This window comes from Bactrocera neohumeralis, unplaced genomic scaffold (assembly GCF_024586455.1).
Source record: "Bactrocera neohumeralis isolate Rockhampton unplaced genomic scaffold, APGP_CSIRO_Bneo_wtdbg2-racon-allhic-juicebox.fasta_v2 cluster09, whole genome shotgun sequence".
NCBI classification, from domain to species: domain Eukaryota; kingdom Metazoa; phylum Arthropoda; class Insecta; order Diptera; family Tephritidae; genus Bactrocera; species Bactrocera neohumeralis.
In genome coordinates, this window is record NW_026089622.1 from 3,392,013 (window position 1) to 3,412,539 (window position 20,527).

At 36.6% G+C, this 20,527-nt stretch overlaps 1 protein-coding gene across 1 annotated transcript in view; it reads left to right on the plus strand.

The window, feature by feature from the left end:
- Positions 1 to 744: 744 nt before the first annotated feature.
- LOC126763974 (uncharacterized) overlaps positions 745 to 20,527 on the plus strand; it is a 109,071-nt gene continuing 89,288 nt past the window's right edge. Inside the window, exon 1 of the mRNA XM_050481751.1 lies at positions 745 to 867. The gene's annotated coding sequence lies outside the window, so the exon portion shown is untranslated. The remainder of the gene's footprint in view (positions 868 to 20,527) is intronic.

Genomic DNA, 20,527 nt, shown 5'->3' on the forward strand with positions numbered 1-20,527 from the left:
ACGTTGTTTCCATAATTTTCACCACCCAACCGATCAAAAAGGATTGGTCAGATCGGGGTGCCCCCAATTTAATTAATTAATTTTAGTTCGAATTTGTGGTTCAAATTTGGAATCCCCTTCCGATCGCGTGTGTGGTGGTGCAGTAGCAGCAGCAGTGAACAGTTTAATAAAAATATAAAGTTATGTGAAATTATTGAAGTTTTGTGAATATCTAGAAGTTTTGCCCTCAAGAGAAATATATAAATTGCTGAATTTCTATTTTCCAAAAATTTTAAATCTTTCATTTAAATAAAAACAAAAAGGCATACATATTAAAAGTCAGCGTAAGTATACCCCCCACATAACCAGTGGAACTAAGTGCAACAAACAAAATGGAATAAAGTCAGTCGGATGTTCGAAAATCCTGATATCAATTATATGGGGCAAGCCCAATTTCATCTATTTTAGGTACAAAGATACTATGTTATGAGTATAACACGCTCTGCAATTATAATTATCATTAATTATCATTGTGATATCTCAAATATTGGCCGATATATGTAATACAAAGTCAATCGGAAGTTCGAAAATATTTATGTATATTAGACATATTAGGTCCCAGGATAGAATTGACCTGATTCAACCAATTTTTGATTCAACGGAATAGATTATCTCTGAATTTCAATTGTACTATATATCCCATACATTGGGCGATATTTTCAGTCAAAAGTCAACTATAGATTCTGGGGTATGAATATAAAACAGGCTTTGTTTTTCTCAAGCAAGTGAATGAATTGCCGTGCCACTGCAAGGATACCAGCAAAGCAGTTAATATCCTCATCGACACTGGAACAACAAATAACGATTTAAGCTCTAAATGCAATATCGGTGAGTCTATTCCAATTAAACCTATGAAAGTGAAACACTCTTCATGGTTTCTTAATAACAAAATCCAAAAAAAATGGTATCAGTATTAGATAATCTCCTTACATTTTTTGAAACTGATGCATTAGAAGAAATTGATATGTTTCTGGGCGAACAGGGACTCAGAACAGCCAAAGCAGAGATTAATCTTATCGAGTATAAGCTCAGTTATAAATATAGGGCCAAGAAAAAAGAGAAATTTTGCGAAAAATTTATTATACATACAGTAAGCAATGAAAAATATAGATCTGAAATTGAAAAAATAATGTAACAAAATTAAGGTACTAACTCAATATTACTATCTGCTATCACTATCACTGTACAAGCCACAATTAGGACGAACTCTGAAGATCCTATCTCGACAAAACCATATTCGTACCCTATATCTGATAATGATTTTATTAACAAAGAAATAAATAAACTTTTAGAAAGTGAAATAATCCAACCGAGTAAAAGTTCGTACAATTCACCCATTTGGACATTTGCTAAAAAAGGTACTGACGAACAAGGGAAACTTAAACGCAGAATGGTTGTAGACTTTCAAAAGCTAAACGCTCAAACTATTACAGATAGATACCCCACACCTGATGTAGCTATAACAATACAAAATCTTGATAATGCAAAAATATTTACAACTTTAGATTTGGAATCTGGATTTCACCAGATTCTTATTAAAGAATCTGACAGAGAGAAAACAGCTTTTAGTGTTAATGGAGCCAAATATGAATTTCTTCCCATGGCTTTTGGACTGAAAAATGCTGCGTCAATCCTGAGACCATATATTGGCAAATTTGCCTATGTTTATATAGACGATGTTCTCATTTACTCTTCTTCTCCAGAAGAGCATGTCGAGCACATACGCATTATTATAAATCCACTTCGTCAAGCTAACATGAAGATTTCCAATGAAAAGTCACACTTCTTTAAAGACTCAGTAGAATATTTGGGGCACATAATTAAATACAATAAAATCACCGTCGATCCCGTAAAAATACAAGCTATAAAAATTTTCCCACTCCTACATCACTGAAGGAGCTTAGATCTTTTCTAGGTCTCGCAAACTATTATCGAAAATTCATAAAAAATTTTGCAGCCATTGTTAAACCACTTACCACGTTTCCCAGAGGAGACAACGGTAAAATATCAAACAAGTAAGGAAGGGCTAAATTCGGGTGTCACCGAACATTTTATACTCTCGCATGATAAAGTGATAATCGAGATTTCATTATCACTCATTTACATATTTTTCAAATACCGTATTTGTGTAAAGTTTTATTCCTCAATCACCATTGGTTCCTAATGTATATATTACACAGAGAAGGCATAAGATGGAATTCAAAATTATTATTATATTGGAAGAAGGCGTGGTTGTGAACCGATTTCACCCATATTTGGTCATCACGGTGTTAAGAAAATATTATATACCGAATTTCATTGAAATCGGTTAAGTAGTTCCTGAGATATGGTTTTTGGTCCATAAGTGGGCGACGCCACGCCCATTTTCAATTTTTAAAAAAAGCCTGGGTGCAACTTCCTTCTGCCATTTCTGCCGTAAAATTTAGTGTTTCTGACGTTTTTTGTTAGTCGGTTAACGCACTTTTAGTGATTTTCAACATAACCTTTGTATGGGAGGTGGGCGTGGTTATTATCCGATTTCTTCCATTTTTAAACTGTATATGGAAATGCCTGAAGGAAACGACTCTATAGAGTTTGGTTGACATAGCTATAGTAGTTTCCGAGATATGTACAAAAAACTTAGTAGGGGACGGGACCACTCGTCACCCTGATCACTTTGGTATATATAACCCTATATTTGACTCATTTAGTTTTAGGACTTACAAACAACCGTTATGTGAACAAAACTATAATACTCTCCTTAGCAACTTTGTTGCGAGAGTATAAAAATCAAAGCGCAAAAATTAAAATCACATTAGATGAACCTGCAATAGCAGCATTAAGTAGAATAAAAGAAGAACTTCAAGTTCAGGTTGAACTTTTCCAACCAAATTTCAGCAAACCCTTTGAATTTACCACAGACGGTAGTAACTTTGCAATAGGAGCTGTATTATCACAAAATAAAAAAACAATATCATTTATTTCACGAACACTTAATCAAACCGAACAGAATTACTCTACAAATGAGAAAGAGGTACTCGCAATTGAGTGGTCCTTACAGACACTCTGAAATTACTTATATGGCATAGCAGACTTAACTATATACACCGATCATCAATCTTTAATTTTTGCCATATCAGAAAAAAACCCCAAAATTAAAAAGATGGACAAATTTCATCAAAGAATATGGTGCTAAAAGCACTTACAAACCTGGAGATCAGCACGTTGTTGCGAACGTTAATAACACATCTAGTTCTGCAACAAAACCATACATTCCGTTACCAACGAGAAACTCGAGGACGTGTTTTTTAATCAAAGGGTGTATCCCGACATCCAAGAACGAATACAACAAAACCAGGAAAGAGTCTTGCGCCATCATAATCGCAATCGAAAGCAGCTGAACTGTAATCCAGGAGTCGTAATATTTTCCGAGACGCACAGGCGTAATAAAAACGTAAGAAAATACGCGAAGCACGTTATAAAAAAAGATAACGGAAAGACTTTAACGACTAATAAAGGACGGATTATCCATAAGGATACCATGAGAGTAAAGGCATGTACGGAATAATTTTCTTTTTACTTTTCCCTATCGTATTATGTGACAATATAATAGATTTAAGTAACAAAAAATATGTTCTCGTAGAAACTGACCCCTTAAACATATATAAAAATAGTTCCTTTTTATATCATATTTCAAATTTATCAAAAATACTTGCGCCCTATGAAGACATAATGAGATCTTCTTATAATTTAGAAAAACAGCCCGAAACAAAAATATTAATTAATAAAATAGAAACATTAAAAAATCAACTTATGCCAAATATTTATAGGCCCAAAAGATTTCTTAACTTTCTTGGTTCTGTACTCAAATTTATAACTGGTACACCAGATCATGACGACCTTATCGAAATAAAAACTTCAATTAATATGCTAATAGAAAATAATAACAAACAAAAGAGCATTAATTCACAGTTTGAAAGAATTCTTAAAACACTCGATCCTAAAGCAATTAATGAGAATTTAATAATAGGAGACATTTGTAACGAATTACAATAATACTATTAATGTCAAGCAAAATAAAAATTTTTACTCTGGCACACTTAATTTTAATGATGTGCATGAATTAATAAACCATGAGGAGTTGGATCTTCCACTAATATATTGGAATATTTTGATATCCATATCTGTTATTTAGAGCAGGCTATAATTACAATTTACAAACACCCAATACTCGAAACTAAATGTAAATTATTTAATGTATACCCTTTAGCTCATAAGCATGGTAAAATTATTCTAGATCCTAAGATAGCAAAATGTAATAGTTATCAAAAAATTTCAAAACGCAAGAATTTATTCAGCAATTTTATTTGTAAATCAGAATCCTCTGATAATTGCACTATCAAAATACTAAATGATAATCCGGAACAATGTGAAACAATTCACGAAAATAACGCTCCACTCCAAATCCTAAAAAACGGTTGCACTTTGACAGATTATGAGCATTATTGGAATAATATGCCTATATCTGGCCCTAAATTAATTCATTTTTCAGAATTCACAAACATTGATGGAATTAAATATTACAACCTTCAACAACAAATTAGATAAATCGTACACTAACAGCACAGCGAAAAACTCGAAGTACTCTGTATTCTTCACTCAAAATCAAGCTACAAGTTCAGTAACATACAAGAACTTTCAACGTTTTTAATTCCTGTCAAAGAAAATCCAGTGCGGTACGCATTAATAATCATAATAGCATTTCTTACCTTCGTAGCAACCATTTACGGTTTAGTTCACCTCTGGAAATATTGCCAAAATGTTAGAATTCTCAACAGATAAGGGCAAATAGATGGCTTATTTGAGATCGAAATGAACCATCTACAACAACAGCAAATAGTAGTAAAGTAGCGAGGACGCTTTATTCTAAGAACGAACGGAGTTAACGACGCTGAAGGTAGCCTAAATAAATTTCATACTTAACCTAAACAAACAATAAAATTCCCGCATTATATACACAAAAGACAGAATTCCAAAACGACAAACCGATAAGCATAATAAAACTATCTTTGGTCTAGCAAGTAAGCAAACATTCGCGTAAGTATATGTAAATAGCACTAAGATTATGAAATGTAGTCAGTAAGAAATTACACGACTCTACAAAAAAATTTTCGTTGTTTGTCCTAAAGTTTATTTTATGATTTTCTGATTAATTAAGAACCAAAACGAAAAGAAAATATCTTTTTTCGTATAAAGTTTGCTTTTGTAAAATTTATAGTAATACTACTAATTATGTTCAGATGCTTTGTACAAGTCTAGAATAGCTTAAAATGTCGTCGCGAAAGTGTAAAAGTGATGCTGATGCCTTTTTTTATACATGTATGTGGGCAATTTATTAAAGTTCGAGATGTAAAATATGAACTAAATGCATCTCACGTTCTCTGTGAAGCCTAGGAAGCATATTTTGACTGCCCTGTTCGGAATCAAGACAAGACATGGGCTCCACATATTGCTTGTAGTTATTGTAAAGAAATTTTCATTAAACGGTGAATTAAATGTAATAGACATATTAATTTCTATTTCTATATGTTAGGTTGTTATCGAGGTGAGAAAAGGTTTATGAAATTTGCAATACCAAGAATCTGGCGAGAACCAAAAGATCACGATAACGACTGCTACTTTTGCATTGTGTATCCGAGTAAAAGACGTAGAGGCAAAAATGTAAAACCGATCGAATATACTGACCTTGAATCTTCTTCTGCTTCAGTTTCACACGATTTGACACGACCCGTACCTGAGCCAGCGATAAAATTATCGCAAAAAAGTAACTCATCTCTTAGTTCTCATAAAAGTAATTCCGATAAGGAGTTTTTACCGACACCAGAACAACCAAAACATCATTTCTTCACCACAGAAGATTTTAATGATTTGATTGGAGATTTAAATTTCCCAAAAAGTAAAGCAGAGCTTTTAGGCTCTTGCTTAAAATAGTGGAATTAGCTTGATGATGTCAATATAACGGATCAGCGGACTAGGCATGAAACATTCTCAACATTTTTCACAAAAGAAGATGGACTTTGCTTTTGCAATGACATAAAGGGTTTCAAATTAGCCAGTGGCGGATCCAGAGACGATTCTTGGGGGAGGCAATTGAATTTATCCTTCGATTTGGGTTTCAAACTTATTACTGCGAGAGAAATACAGTACAAATTATGAAACAAAAGTTATCAATTCCAATTTTTAGGTAAACAAAGTGATTATAATCGAAAAGTCAACCATATGCATGCATTACATAGTGGCTCATTTTATTAAAAATTCAAAGAGAAAAATCCTTTTACATTGCGTGTTTTATAACGCAAAACGATGACTGCCAAGTTTTGCGAATCTTCCGATGACTTCTTCGGCGGTGATTTCGATGTCATATTGCATATGAAGTAACGCTAATCCAACTAGTCTTGAAGCATGGTCGTCCTAAGCCAAGTTTTGATGCGGCGAAGATAAGAGAAATAACGTTCAGAGCTCGCGTTTGTTACGGGAAGTGTACAGAATACTCGGAGATAGGAGTGGATTGTTGGGAATATGTCGACAAATGGAGTTTCGCTGCCTTCAATTTTTTGTTGCTGCTGCCAGTGACATTGCCAGTAGCTTAATTCACCTTTGAATTTCAATTTTTGTACGCTTTTTTCATCATCCAGAAGATTCTTGTATCTTTTTATCAGTTATCCGATTAGATCATCGATTTCGTTTTCTTTTAAAAGACTTGCTTTTTCTGGGAACAACACACTCAATTGGTAACCATCCAAAACTTCTTGTGAAAAACGAGCTTCCAAATCTTCTTTGATGGTATCCAGCAGAGTTATGTAGACAGAGACCCTGTAGTAATCTTCGCAAGTTTTCACGTCGTAATTTTCGCGTTTCGTTTGTCGACCACATGTTCTCGGTTTCGCTTCGTCAACATCGAGTTTTTCCGCCATTTTCTTGGCTTCTGAATAAATCAATCGGAATATTTCATCAACTTTTTACCTATTTTTTTCCAACGTGGCAAGCAACTTCCCAATCATTTTTGACGCCTTCGCCAAATCAATTGCTTTCTTTTGAAGAACTACGCTGAGCGAATGGGTGAGCGATAGAATGTCGCTGAGACAAAAGAGCCCGACGATAAATTCGAACTTGCACAAAGCCGATATGAGAATTGTTGCTTTGCCTGCTGTTTCTCTGTTCTTCCACTCACTGATTTTTGACATAGCTTCGATGATCAACGGTAACTTCGCAACAAATTGAACCATCTTGTTTCACACAACTGGACAATTTTTTCACCAAGTATCTTTGCTAATACAGTCACACGTTTTGGAAATGAGTTCTTGAAGAATTTGTGGACTTCTCGTATGGCACTGGCAAGTTTTTCGATTAATCGTACTTTCACTGACTTTGAAATACTGTTGTTGAGTTTGTGCGAGAAACACGGAGTCATGCCAGCATTTTTTGCTTCTCTCCGAATTTCGTTGACTGCTCCGATAGCTGACAGCATGACCGCACATCCACCAGTCCCTATCGTAGTGCATTTCTCCATTCGGAGATTCATTTTCTTCATTGTCTGTCAAACCGGCTTAGCAGCTTAGCGAAGGTCTATCATATTTGAGATCTACATTTCAAAGTCGCCCGTTGCGTAGTGGTTAAGATGGCAGGTCACTGGCTAGGGTTCAAGCCCAGCCGAATATTTTTTTTCTACAAAATGTGAATAAAAATCTGGAACATTTCCCGACAGAGCCGGGAAAATTTCCGTGCCTGATTTCCAGGCGTTTCCGGATCAGCTGTTATCGTCGGAAATCGCCGGGTTCCGAGGACGAGGGCAAGTTAAAACTCGGGTTCTATATGCAAAATTGGCTACTACTATTGTTGAATAAACAAACCTAACCTCAATCTTTATGTAAACACTAGTTTGAATGTCAGTGAAATTTCACGACGCACAAAAATGAACAGTAAAATCGAAACAACATCGATACTTACCATTTTCTTCTTCTTCTTAATTGGCGTAGAAACCGCTTAAGCGATTATAGCCGAGTTAACAACAGCGCGCCAGTCGTTTCTTCTTTTCGCTACGTGGCGCCAATTGGATATTCCAAGCGAAGCCAGGTCTTTCTCCACTTGGTACTTCCAACGGAGTGGAGGTCTTCCTCTGCTTCCCCCGGCGGGTACTGCGTCGAATATTTTCAGAGCTGGAGTGTTTTCGTCCATCCGGACAACATGACCTAGCCAGCGTAGCCGCTTCGCTGAACTATGTCGATGTCGTCGTATATCTCGTACAGCTCATCGTTCCATCGAATGCGATATTCGCCGTGGCTAACGCGCAAAGGACCATAAATCTTCCGCAGAACTTTTCTCTCGAAAACTCGCAACGTCGACTTATCCGTTGTTGACATCGTCCAAGACTCTGCACCATACAGCAGGACGGGAATTATGAGTGACTTATAGAGTTTGGTTTTTGTTTGTCGAGAGAGGACTTTGCTTCTCAATTGCCTACTCAGTCCGAAGTAGCACCTATTGGCAAGAGTTATCCTGCGTTGGATTTCTAGGCTGGCATTGTTGGTGGTGTTTACGCTGGTTCCAAGATAGACGAAATTATCTACGACTTCAAAGTTATGACTGTCAACAGTGACGTGAGAGCCAAGTCGCGAATGCGACGACTGTTGGTTTGATGACAGGAGATATTTCGTCTTGCCCTCGTTCACTGCCAGACCCATTTTCTGTGCTTCCTTGTCCAGCCTGGAGAAAGCAGAACTAACGGCGCGGGTGTTGAGGCCGATGATATCAATATCATCGGCATACGCCAACAGCTGTACACTCTTATGGAAGATGGTACCTTCTCTATTTAGTTCTGCGGCTCGAACTATTTTCTCCAAAAGCAGGTTGAAAAAGTCGCACGATAGGGAATCGCCTTGTCTGAAACCTCGTTTGGTATCGAACGGCTCGGAGAGGTCCTTCCCGATCCTGACGGAGCTTTTGGTGTTACTCAACGTCAGTTTACACAGCCGTATTACTTACCATTTTAGGTATTCAAAATTGGGCACTTTATTTTCCAGAATAAGGTATAACTTCACAGAAATTGACGAAAATGAAATGGGTAACTTGGGAAACTTATAGTTACTATATAGATGATCCCGATCAGCTGGGCATAGCGTGATTTTATTGGACAGTCAAGTTGAGGCATTTTTGGCGAGATAAACGGATTTAAATGAAAAGTCACCATGCGTCGAATGTTTTTATACTTAATAGTACCAATTGTACAGTATGAGACATATTCGAGGTGTGTTCAAAAAGTATCGCGACAGTTTGCTGACAGTTTTCTTCGATTTGTGGAAGAACAAAAATTGGCTTTGCACCACGATAACGCCCCTGCTCACACATCGTTGCTTGTGCGCAACTTTTTGCCCAAAAACAACACATTAATGATGCCGCAGCCACCGTATTTCCCAAATCTGGCCCCTGTGAATTTTTCTTCTTCCTTAAACTGAATAGGCCCATGAAAGGACGACGTTACGCTTCTCTTGACGAGATAAAGACGGCATCGAAGGAGGAGCTGAAGAAGATAAAAAAAAATGATTTTTTGAAGTGCTTTGAAGATCGGAAAAACCGTTGGCACAAGTGTATAATATTTCATGGGGATTACTGGTGGTAGGGGGGGTTGGGTAAATTTCCCTAATTAGGATCCGCCACTGAATTAGCATACTTTGTGTTCCTAGCGAATGGCGTTTAATTATCGATAGTTCTACCAAAAGCTTAAAAACTGTTTTATTACATAACGGAAATAAATCTCTTATATCTTAAAGAAAATTATGAAAGTGCTAAAATTTTGCTCGAATCTGTAAAGTATTGCGAGTATAACTGGCAGCCAATTAGAGATTTTAAAATGGTAGGTTTTTTTATGGGACTTCAAAGCGGATATACAAAGTATCCGTGATATTTGTGCTTATCGGATAGTAAAGCGGATGTTAAGCATTATACTCAACGATCGTGGCCTGAAAAACAGACCTTTGTATCGGAATAGAAAACGTAAAATTTGAGCCAATTGTTGAGGCAGAAAGAGTGTTAATACCGCCTCTGCACATTAAGTTAGGGTTGATGAAACAATTTGTTAACAAACTGGATCAAATCTCAGAAGATTTTGAGTACTTAAAAAAAATTTCCCGAAGTTATCCGAAGCAAAGGTTAAAGCTGAGGTTTTTGTTGGTCCGCAAATCAGACAGATTTTCGCGATCAAAAATTTCCAACGTTGCTGGATCGTATTCAAAAAGCGAGTTGAAACAATTTCAAAGCAGTCGTTTCTGGATTCTTAGGAAATAACACAGTCGAAAACTACGAAAACCTAGTTGAAAATGCGCTACAAGATTTTGAGGCCATGGGCTGCAGAATGTCATTAAATATGCTGCATGCTCATTTAGATAAATTCAAAAACAACATGGGAGCGTATTCAGAGGTGCAAGGAGAACGTTTTCACCAGGACATTATGAGCGTCGAACAACGTTATCAAGGCCAATACAATGAAAACATGGTGGGATACTATATTTGTAAGTTATTTTGATAGTAAAACTTAATAGAAATAATAAAAATGTTTCTTTAAGTGATTTCATTTTCAATTAAAAATTAAAGCAACATATTTTAAAAAATATCGTTAAAGCGGTTTCCCAAATAAAAAAACAAACTTTTTCATGGCATATATTTGTTTTCGTCTAATTACGACCTAAAAAAATGGAAATTTACTGCTTTGAAGTTATAGTCAAATTTTGTGTTTACCCATGTTATGAATAAAACAGGCAACACGAAAATAAGTGTACTGCCCAAATAAATATAATTTCTTTTACTCACGACAAACAACAGTTTGTTAACTCGCGCGCTCTCATTTGTAAACATGGAGTGGTAAATACGTTGCTCTCATTTCCCTCTTCATCTAGCCCTCAAAATGTGCACGCGTGCTCGAATGGTGCAAAATGCTACTGAGGGCTAATATGCCCACCCCTGCGGTAACGAATTATAATATTCACCGCTAAACCACTTTTTTCAAGGCGCTTCTGGAGATTCACCGTCACAGGCTTATTTATTAATATTTTTCATTGAAAACTTTTTCTAATATACTTCAAAAGTTGTACCATAATGTGTCATTAAATTTAATAAAATTATTTTACTCATGTCGCCGCAAAACAAAAAAGATGTCCTTTTTTTTGCCTTTAAAATCTGATAGGTATTTATACATTTTCGAGAATATTAGAAAATTTATAATTGGATTTGGATTCTGGTATTCTCATAATTTTATTTGTTTATTCCAACAGAATATCATGAGTATATTTTTTATTTTTTGATCATGACTAAAATATGTCTTATTACCTAAAGTGATGCTAATATTAAACTAAATTAATTTTGAACCTGTAACATTTTGGACGGTCTATATATAATTTCCTTCAAATATAATATTGCCGCGATCTAATATTAATAATGGCACATACTTTTCTTGAACTACATATGTATAATACAATATGCCTTGCCCTCATTTAGTAAAGGAATGGTGCAATTATTTTTCAATTCTTGTTTACATATATGTACATATTTATTCCTACATAATTTTCACAAGTAGATACTCTTACAAATTTTTTCACATTCTTCTATTCTAATATCATTTTGTAATTTTCCATGTTTGTAGGCTTTCGGAATTAAATTATATAATTTACATTAACTATTAATGGTACGATATTTATAAATTGTGATTACCGCATTCATGTATATCCGAATATTGTAATGTATTTATGATAGGAACATGAAAAATTTTATTTTAAATCAACTCGTGAATATTGTTCAAGTTTAAAGTTCCAGAGTAAGATTATCCATTTTTAAGAAAATTAATTGTATTTGTAATTGCTTATAACTCTTTGTAAACTTCTCTGTTTAAAAAGTCTTCAACAACAGATTTCGGATTTAATTTTTTCTAACTGAAAATTAATATTTCTTTGTTCGTTATTGTTTTCTATTAAAAAGTTTAAGCCTGATTTTATTTCTATTAAGGGGCTATACCAGTGAAACCCATGAAAAATAAGGCGATTTTCGTGAAATTTTTTTAAAGAAAGTACTCTATAGAATACTTTTAAGTTCTTTGGACATTATAACGTATATTTTCAGCTGTAATAATTTTTTTTTACCAAAATATTGAAACTAACGGAGGTGGGTGCTGTCTTCGGAGGTGCCAAAAAACCGCTGACATGATTCAAGCCGAATGAGTAGCTGAAACAAAAAATTTCAAAAAAGTTATTAAAGTTAAAGGAATTTGCTATAAAATAATTTACGATTTTGGAAAAACATCAAAAATTAACAAAATGGCGTCGTTCAGAAAAAAAATTTCGTTTATTTAGGTAAAAAATTGTCGTTTTTTTTAATGCCAAATTAACAATTTTCAACCAATCGAAAAGATCGTTGGTCATTGTATAATTTTAAGTCGATTGGTTAATTTTTCGTTGAGTTATGAAGTCAGAAATTTTAAAAAATGTCGTTTCGAGAAAAAGCGCATTTTTTTTTTTTTTTAATAAAATTGAAAAAGGTAATTAATTACAATTACAATTTATGTATATATACATATAGCACTAGCGGTTAAGCCATCAGCTTTACGTTATTATGGTTTTGATATTAGTAAAACATTTATATTTCAAAGTACAATCTAATTTTGCTTATAATGTATATAAATCTCTTTATGTTTTCTTCGTTTACTTCTGTAAGAAGTTCTTTATTGTGCGGTTTGTTATAGATTGTCTTATTGAGTTTACTGCAGTACAGCTTGTGACGATATGTTTGATAGTAAGTATCTCATCGTTGCAGAATTGACAAGTTTGTGGGCAGCCTCTTTGAAAAAGATACTTGTGCGTTATCCGTGTGTGCCCTAGGCGAAAGCGAGTGTATATTATGATGTTTCGTCTTGAAATTGTTGTTGGGAAGATTGGAGGAACCAAGTTTGGGTTCATGCATTTGTAGTTGTGGTTTTTATTTTGCCAATGTTCATCCATAAGTTTCCGATTTACTTTATTGATTGTGTTTTTTAGGTCTTTCTTGTTAAAGCTGATTGTTATGTGTAACGGTGAGTTGGTGGCAAGTTTTGCTGCTGCGTCTGCCGAGGTGTTTCCCTTTATACCGATGTAGCTGGGAATCCATATCAACTTAATTTTTGTAGCATTGGAAGTTAATATATCTCTGATTTGGGATATCACGGTATCGTTATTGTTAATGTTTTTTACCGATAGCAGAGTTGAGAGTGAGTCGCTAAAGATAAGCCATTTCCCTTTGCTTTTCGTTGCTATTTTACAAGCGTGGTAGACTGCGGTTGCTTCTGCAGTATATACAGATGCGTATGAATGTAGTATAGAGGTGGATAGTGTTTCGTTCTCGTTAACGACGCTATTGAAGTCTGTTACAAGTGGTGAACACAATGACTGCGACAGACTGCAGCAGCACGACAGTGAACTGAAAACGTCGTTGTTCAACTTACTACATGTACATTTTGAGAAGCAACAACAACACAATGACCGGCATGTACACAAAACAACGCAGTTGTCCATTTTGTATGTACACAATTTTGTTGTGGCCATACTAATTCCTTTCGCTTGAATGAAATTTTAATATTTTGTTCAAAATGAAATTTTTTATGCAAAAAATAAGTAAATAGGTCAATATTTTTGCTTTAAATTATCAATTTTTATTACAAATGATATAATAGAGCTATAATATAGATATTTTATGCTTTTATTTGTAAAATAACTTCAAGTTTGTTAGAGCTGTGAATAATTTTACATTTTACATCATTTGGCATCACCCTCTACCTCCTCTTTCTATCTTCCATTCTACTGTCAACTCTACTGTCGTCGTGCTGTCGTTGGCAGATATAGGAGGATATTGAAGTTAGCGAGAACGACAACTGTCGGCCTGCAGTCGTGTAGTCGTGCAGCTGTCAAAATAACACTGCCCATAAGAACGTGTCTATTTGAATATTTGACAGATGTAGTTTGCAGTCTGTCGCTCTCTATGTGTTCAGCTCTACACACTGCCTTTGCTACGTTGCTACCAACACATTTTCATTATCAGTCACAAGATGTTTGGCATTGGGGTATACTGGGATAATATTTTTTCTGTTTACTCATGACAATTTAATTTGTTTTCCAGTTTTGGCACTTTTTCGTTTTCGTAAGTAGTTAGGGAAAAACAATATTTTATCGATGGAGCTGATCTATATATTAGAAGTATTCAGACCGAAACCTGTTAATTTGGTAATTCGTTAGTTGATACTTCGTTAAGAGGCTTAACTGTGAACATACTTTTTGTTCTACCTCTGTAGTATGGTAAGTTTTATTCCGAAACAGCTGATTCAATTTTATTAAAAAGCAAAAATACCTCAACAAAGGGCAAAATCAAAATTGTCAGTCATTTAATTGAAAATTATTTGGAGCAGATCAACTTTATTACTGGTAAGTACTTAAAATTGATGCACAGAGGAGCATACAACTTCTACTTCTTCTTAATTGGCGTAGACATCGCTTCCGCGATTATAGCCGAGTTAACAACAGCGCACCAGTCGTTTCTTCTTTTCGCTACGTGGCGCCAATTGGATATTCCAAGCGAAGCCAGGTCTTTCTCCACTTGGTCCTTCCAACGGAGTGGAGGTCTTCCTCTTCCTCTGCTTCCCCCGGCGGGTATTGCGTCGAATACTTTCAGAGCTGGAGTGTTTTCGTCCATCCGGACAACATGACCTAGCCAGCGTAGCCGCTGTCTTTTAATTCGCTGAACTATGTCAATGTCGTATATAATGTATATCTCGTAGAGCTCATCCGTGGCCAATGCGCAAAGGACCATAAATCTTTCGCAGAATTTTTCTCTCGAAAACTCGCTACGTCGACTCATCAGTTGTTGTCATCGTCCAAGACCCTGCACCATATAGCAGGACGGGAATTATGAGTGACTTATAGAGTTTGGTTTTTGTTCGTCGAGAGAGGACTTTACTTCTCAATTGCCTACTCAGTCCGAAGTAGCACCTGTTGGCAAGAGTTATCCTGCGTTAGATTTCCAGGCTGACATTGTTGGTGGTGCTTACGCTGGTTCCAAGATAGACGAAATTATCTACGAATTCAAAGTTATGACTGTCAACAGTGACGTGAGAGCCAAGTCGCGAGTGCGATGACTGTTTGTTTGATGACAGGAGATATTTCGTCTTACCCTCGTTCACTGCCAGACCCATCTGCTTTGCTTCCTTGTCCAGTCTGGAGAAAGCAGAACTAACGGCGCGGGTGTTGAGGCCGGTGTTATCTATATCCTCGGCATACGCCAGCAGCTGTACACTCTTATGGAAGATGGTACCTTCTCTATTTAGTTCTGCACCTCGAATTATTTTCTCCAAAAGCAGGTTGAAGAAGTCGCTCAATAGGGAGTCGCCTTGTCTGAAACCTCGTTTGGTATCGAACGGCTCGGAGAGATCCTTCCCGATTCTGACGGAGCTTTTGGTGTTACTCAACGTCAGTTTACACAGCTGTATTAGTTTTGTGGGGATACCAAATTCAGACATCGCGGCATAAGGGCAGCTCCTTTTCGTGCTGTCGAAAGCAGCTTTGAAATCGACGAAGAGGTGGTGTGTGTCGATTCTCCTTTCACGGGTCTTTTCCAAGATTTGGGGCATGGTTGTTGATTTTCCAGGTCTAAAGCCACACTGATAAGGTCCAATCAGTTTGTTGACCGTGGGCTTTAATTTTTGACACCATACGCTCGATAGAACATTATACGCGATGTTGAGGAGGCTTATCTCACGGTAGTTGGCGCAGATTGTGGGGTCTCCCTTTTTGTGGAATGGGCATAAGACACTTAAATTCTAATCGTTGGGCATGCTTTCGTCCGACCATATTTTACAAAGAAGCTGATGCATGCACCTTATCAGTTCTTCGCCGTCGTGTTTGAATAGCTCGGCCGGCAATCCGTCGGCCCCTGCCGCTTTGTTGTTCTTCAGGCGGGTAATTAATATTCGAACATCTTCTTGGTCGGACAATGAAACGTCTGCACCAACGTCATCGATTGGGGAATCGGGTTCGCCTTCTCCTGGCGTTATACTTTCACTGCCATTCAGCAGGCTGGAGAAGTGTTCCCTCCACAATTTAAGTATGCTCTGGGCATCAGTGACTAGATCACCATTAGGGGTTCTACAAGAATATGCTCCGGTCTTGAAATCTTCTGTAAGCCGCCGCATTTTTTCGTAGAATTTTCGAGCATTACCCCTGTCGGCCTGCTTATCAAGCTCTTCGTACTCACGCATTTCGGCCTCTTTCTTTTTCTGTCTGCAAATGCGTCTCGCTTCCCTCTTCAACTCTCGGTATCTATCGCATCCTGCTCGTGTTGTGGTCGATCGTAACGTTGCGAGGTAGGTAGCCTGTTTTCTCTCCGCTGCGACACGGCACTCCTCGTCGTACCAGCTGTTTTTTTGCACTTTCCGAAAACCAATGGTTTGGGTTGCAGCTGTACGTAAGGAGTTTCAAATGGCGTCCCACAGTTCCCTTATACCGAGTTGTTGACGAGTGCTCTCAGAGAGCAGGAGTGCAAGCCGAGTATAAAATCTTTCGGCTATCTGTTGTGATTGCAGTTTCTCAATGTCAAGCCTTCCTTGTGTTTGTTGGCGTGCGTTTTTTGCTGCACAGAGGCGGGTGCGAATCTTGGCTGCAACAATATAGTGCTCCGAGTCGATGTTAGGACCTCGGAGCGCACGCACATCTAAAACACTGGAGACGTGTCTTCCGTCTATCACAACATGATCGATCTGGTTGGTGGCTTTCCGATCCGGAGACAGCCAGGTAGCTTGATGAATCTTTTTATGCTGGAATCTAGTACTACAGATAACCATATTTCGGGCCCCGGCGAAGTCGATCAGCCTCAACCCATTTGGGGATGTTTCCTCGAGGAGGCTTCATTTACCGACTGCTGATGTTGAAGATACCTTTTTTGCCCACCTTGGCGTTAAAGTCGCCAAGCACGATTTTGACATCGTGGCGGGGGCAGCTCTAATAAGTGCGCTGCAGGCACTCATAAAAGGCATCTTTGGTCACATCGTCCTTCTCTTCTGTCGGGGCGTGGGCGCAAATCAGCGATATGTTGAAGAACCTCGCTTTGATGCGGATTGTGGCTAGACGTTCATTCACCGGAGTGAATGATAGTACTCGGCGACGGAGTCTCTCTCCCACCACGAATCCCACACCAAACTTGCGCTCCTTTATGCCACAAGGACCTACTCGTCTCTGTCCTTGTCCCATCCATCGCATTTCGTGGACGGCGGTGATGTCGGCCTTTATTTTCACGAGGGCATCAACCAGCTGGGCAGCGGCACCTTCCCAATTAAGGGACGGGACATTCCAGGTGCATGCCCTCAAATCGTAGTCCTTATTTCGTTTGCCATGGTCGTCATCAAAAGGGGTGTCTCTCATCCGAGGCTGTTTTTGTCTTTTTCATTGGTACTGTTTTTTACGTGGCGGGTCCCAAACCCAGCGCAAAAGCCTATGTAGGGGATATTTCGACTTCTCACTTTAGCTCGCCTTCAAACGGACGTTCTTAGGCTACCCAGAGGACACTTGGTTAAAGACCGGAAGTTGTGAGCTGCTTGAGTCATATGTAAAAGAATCGTTTCTGGCCACTCCCAAGTGAATGGCGATCAGAGAACTTTCCTCACTTGTGTGAACTTCTACACATGACTCCATCCTCCATGGAACTAGCTTTCAAATTATTTAAAAACATATTCAGGGATGATGAAGATTTGGTAGAGGATACCATTGACGAGGTATATGATGATTTGCTCATTACACTAAACTGTCGTAGAGGTGTACAAAATATTGTTCCAAAGTCAATTCAGTGGTGCGATGATATTTTAACCACAATGGATTACAATCGATTCCGTCAAATGCTGCGTGTAGACCGAACTCAATTTACTCACTTGTAGTAGCAAGAAATTCCGATTGACAGACAGCTAGCTGTCGTTTTATATAGATTGGGCTCTTCTGTAGGAAGCGCATCGACACGAAAAATTGAGTTAAGTTTTGGGATTGGTGACGGAGGAACGTTAACAAATATTTATTACTCGCAGAGTATTGAAAACATTTTTAAAACAACTACATTTATATATATATTGGCCAGATAATACTGAGCGCTCTTTAATAGTACGAGAAACGTTCAACGAACTACCATTTTGTGTAGGTTACGTGGATGGCACTGAAATAAAACTCGCCGAATCCCGAATAAAAAATCATGAAGCGTTCTTTTCCAGAAATCATATATAAGCAATTAAAGCTCAAATGGCACTACAAGCTCAAAATTCGCGATGTTGTTGTTGGCTACAGTGGCTCTACTCACGATGAAAAAATATTTAAAAAGTTTCAGACAAGGCGAATCCCTTTCATGCGGCTTCATCAATTTACTCTTGGAGAAAATAATTGGAACTGCAGAATAAAATTGGAAGCCACAATCTTTTATAAAAGTGTACAGCTGCTGACGTTCGCCGATGATATGGATATCATTGGCCACATCAACCGCGCCGTTAGTTCTGCTTTTCTTTTCACCAGGTAGCTTGGTGAATTTTCCTATGCTGGAATCTAGTCCATTTTGGAAAAATATTTTGGCTTTCCTAAATTTCAAAGTATTGCCTCCGGGTTTGTCATTGGATATCTATCCGTTCTGGTTTTTATACCCTGAACAGGGTTTATTAAGTTTGTCACGAAGTTTGTAACACCCAAAAGGAAGCGTCGGAGACCCTATAAAGAATATACTATATATAAATGATCAGTATGTTGAGCTGAGTCGATTTAGCCATGTCCGTCTGTCTGTATATATACGGACCACTATAACATATAGCTGCCATACAAACTAAACGATCGGAATCAAGTTCTTGTAAGGAAAATTTTTGCATTTGACAAGATATTTTCACGAAATTTGGTATAAATTATTTTCTAAGGCAACAATGTAAACTCCGAAGAAATTGTTTAGATCGGTTAACTATAGCATATAGCTGCCAAACAAACTGAACGATCGGAAAAAAGTTTTTGTGTGGAAAACTTTTGCATTTGACAAGATATATTCACGAAATTTGGTATGAGTTATTGCTCATAGAAATAATGTAATATCGGAAGAAATTGTTCAGATCGGCTTACTATTACATATAGCTGCCATACAAACCGAACGATTGCTATCAAGGGCTTGTATGGAGAGTTTCGCATTTGACGTGGTATCTTCACGAAATTTGACATGGATTACTCTGAAAAAATTGTTCAGATCGGATTACCATAGCATATAGCTTCCGTATAAACTGAACACATAGTTACTAAATGAAATGCACCTGTGAAGGGTATATTAGCTTCGGTGCAGCCGAAGTTAACGTTTTTTCTTGCTTCGTTCATATTTTTAATCGATTAATAATATTTATTTCGGACTGCCGCTATCAGTTAATGATTTTTTGCAACAACTTTTACAACTTGGACTTTTACCGTTCAAATATCATTGAACATGCTGACTTATCAGCAAAGCCGAAATGCAATTAAAAATTAATATATGTTTATATATTAATATACATACATACATACATAGATATGTACATAAACATGCACAAGCATTTACATCCAATGCGAATCCAATAAAAATACAAACACAAGTCATAAATTTACGGAACAAATAATATTAAACACACACACACATGTATTAAATTGTTAACTTAAAATCAACCCACTATCAAGCAGCATAAACAATGTGCTGCAATACATACCAACATATACACATACACATATATTTAGTTATTTAAGATAGTTTTAAAAATTGTATATAAGCAATGAAAATATCAAATATAAATTAGAATAATATATTCTCACTCTAGCAAAGATCTTTATGTTTCCCCCACCAACGGTAAGAACTTAAAGATTCTTTTTTGAGGTCAATTTTTAAGATACAAATGAAACATTTACTTTCCCTAGCTGTTTATTTTTGTTCCACGTTTTGAATTTCGTTATTAATAAAATTATTTGCTTACATTGGATATGGATATTGGTTTGAACAATTTGGTCTTTAATAATTTATTCTAACTTTTGCTTTAACATCGATACGGAAAAGTAAATGTTAATTTATTTTACTATAAATTGCAAAATTCTCATTATTTATATTGTGCTGTAATTTTTTTTATTAATATTTACCTTTACTTTCTTTGAAAGATATTTTTGAATGTTGTGACCTTAAGTTATTTAAAAAGTGTATATATCTAAAAAATTCATTATGTTTGCTTTGATATATTGTTGTTGTTTGAAACAAATAAATCATTTAGGAAATGTTTTTTTTTCTGTTTTATTGGTGATATAAATAAACATTCCATTTGGAATGAATTACTTCCGATTCTACTAAAGTAATTAATTTATTTGAGAGATCGTTCTCAGAACTTTCATTCTCATAAATTGGTATTATGGAAATATTAAATGATAGTTTT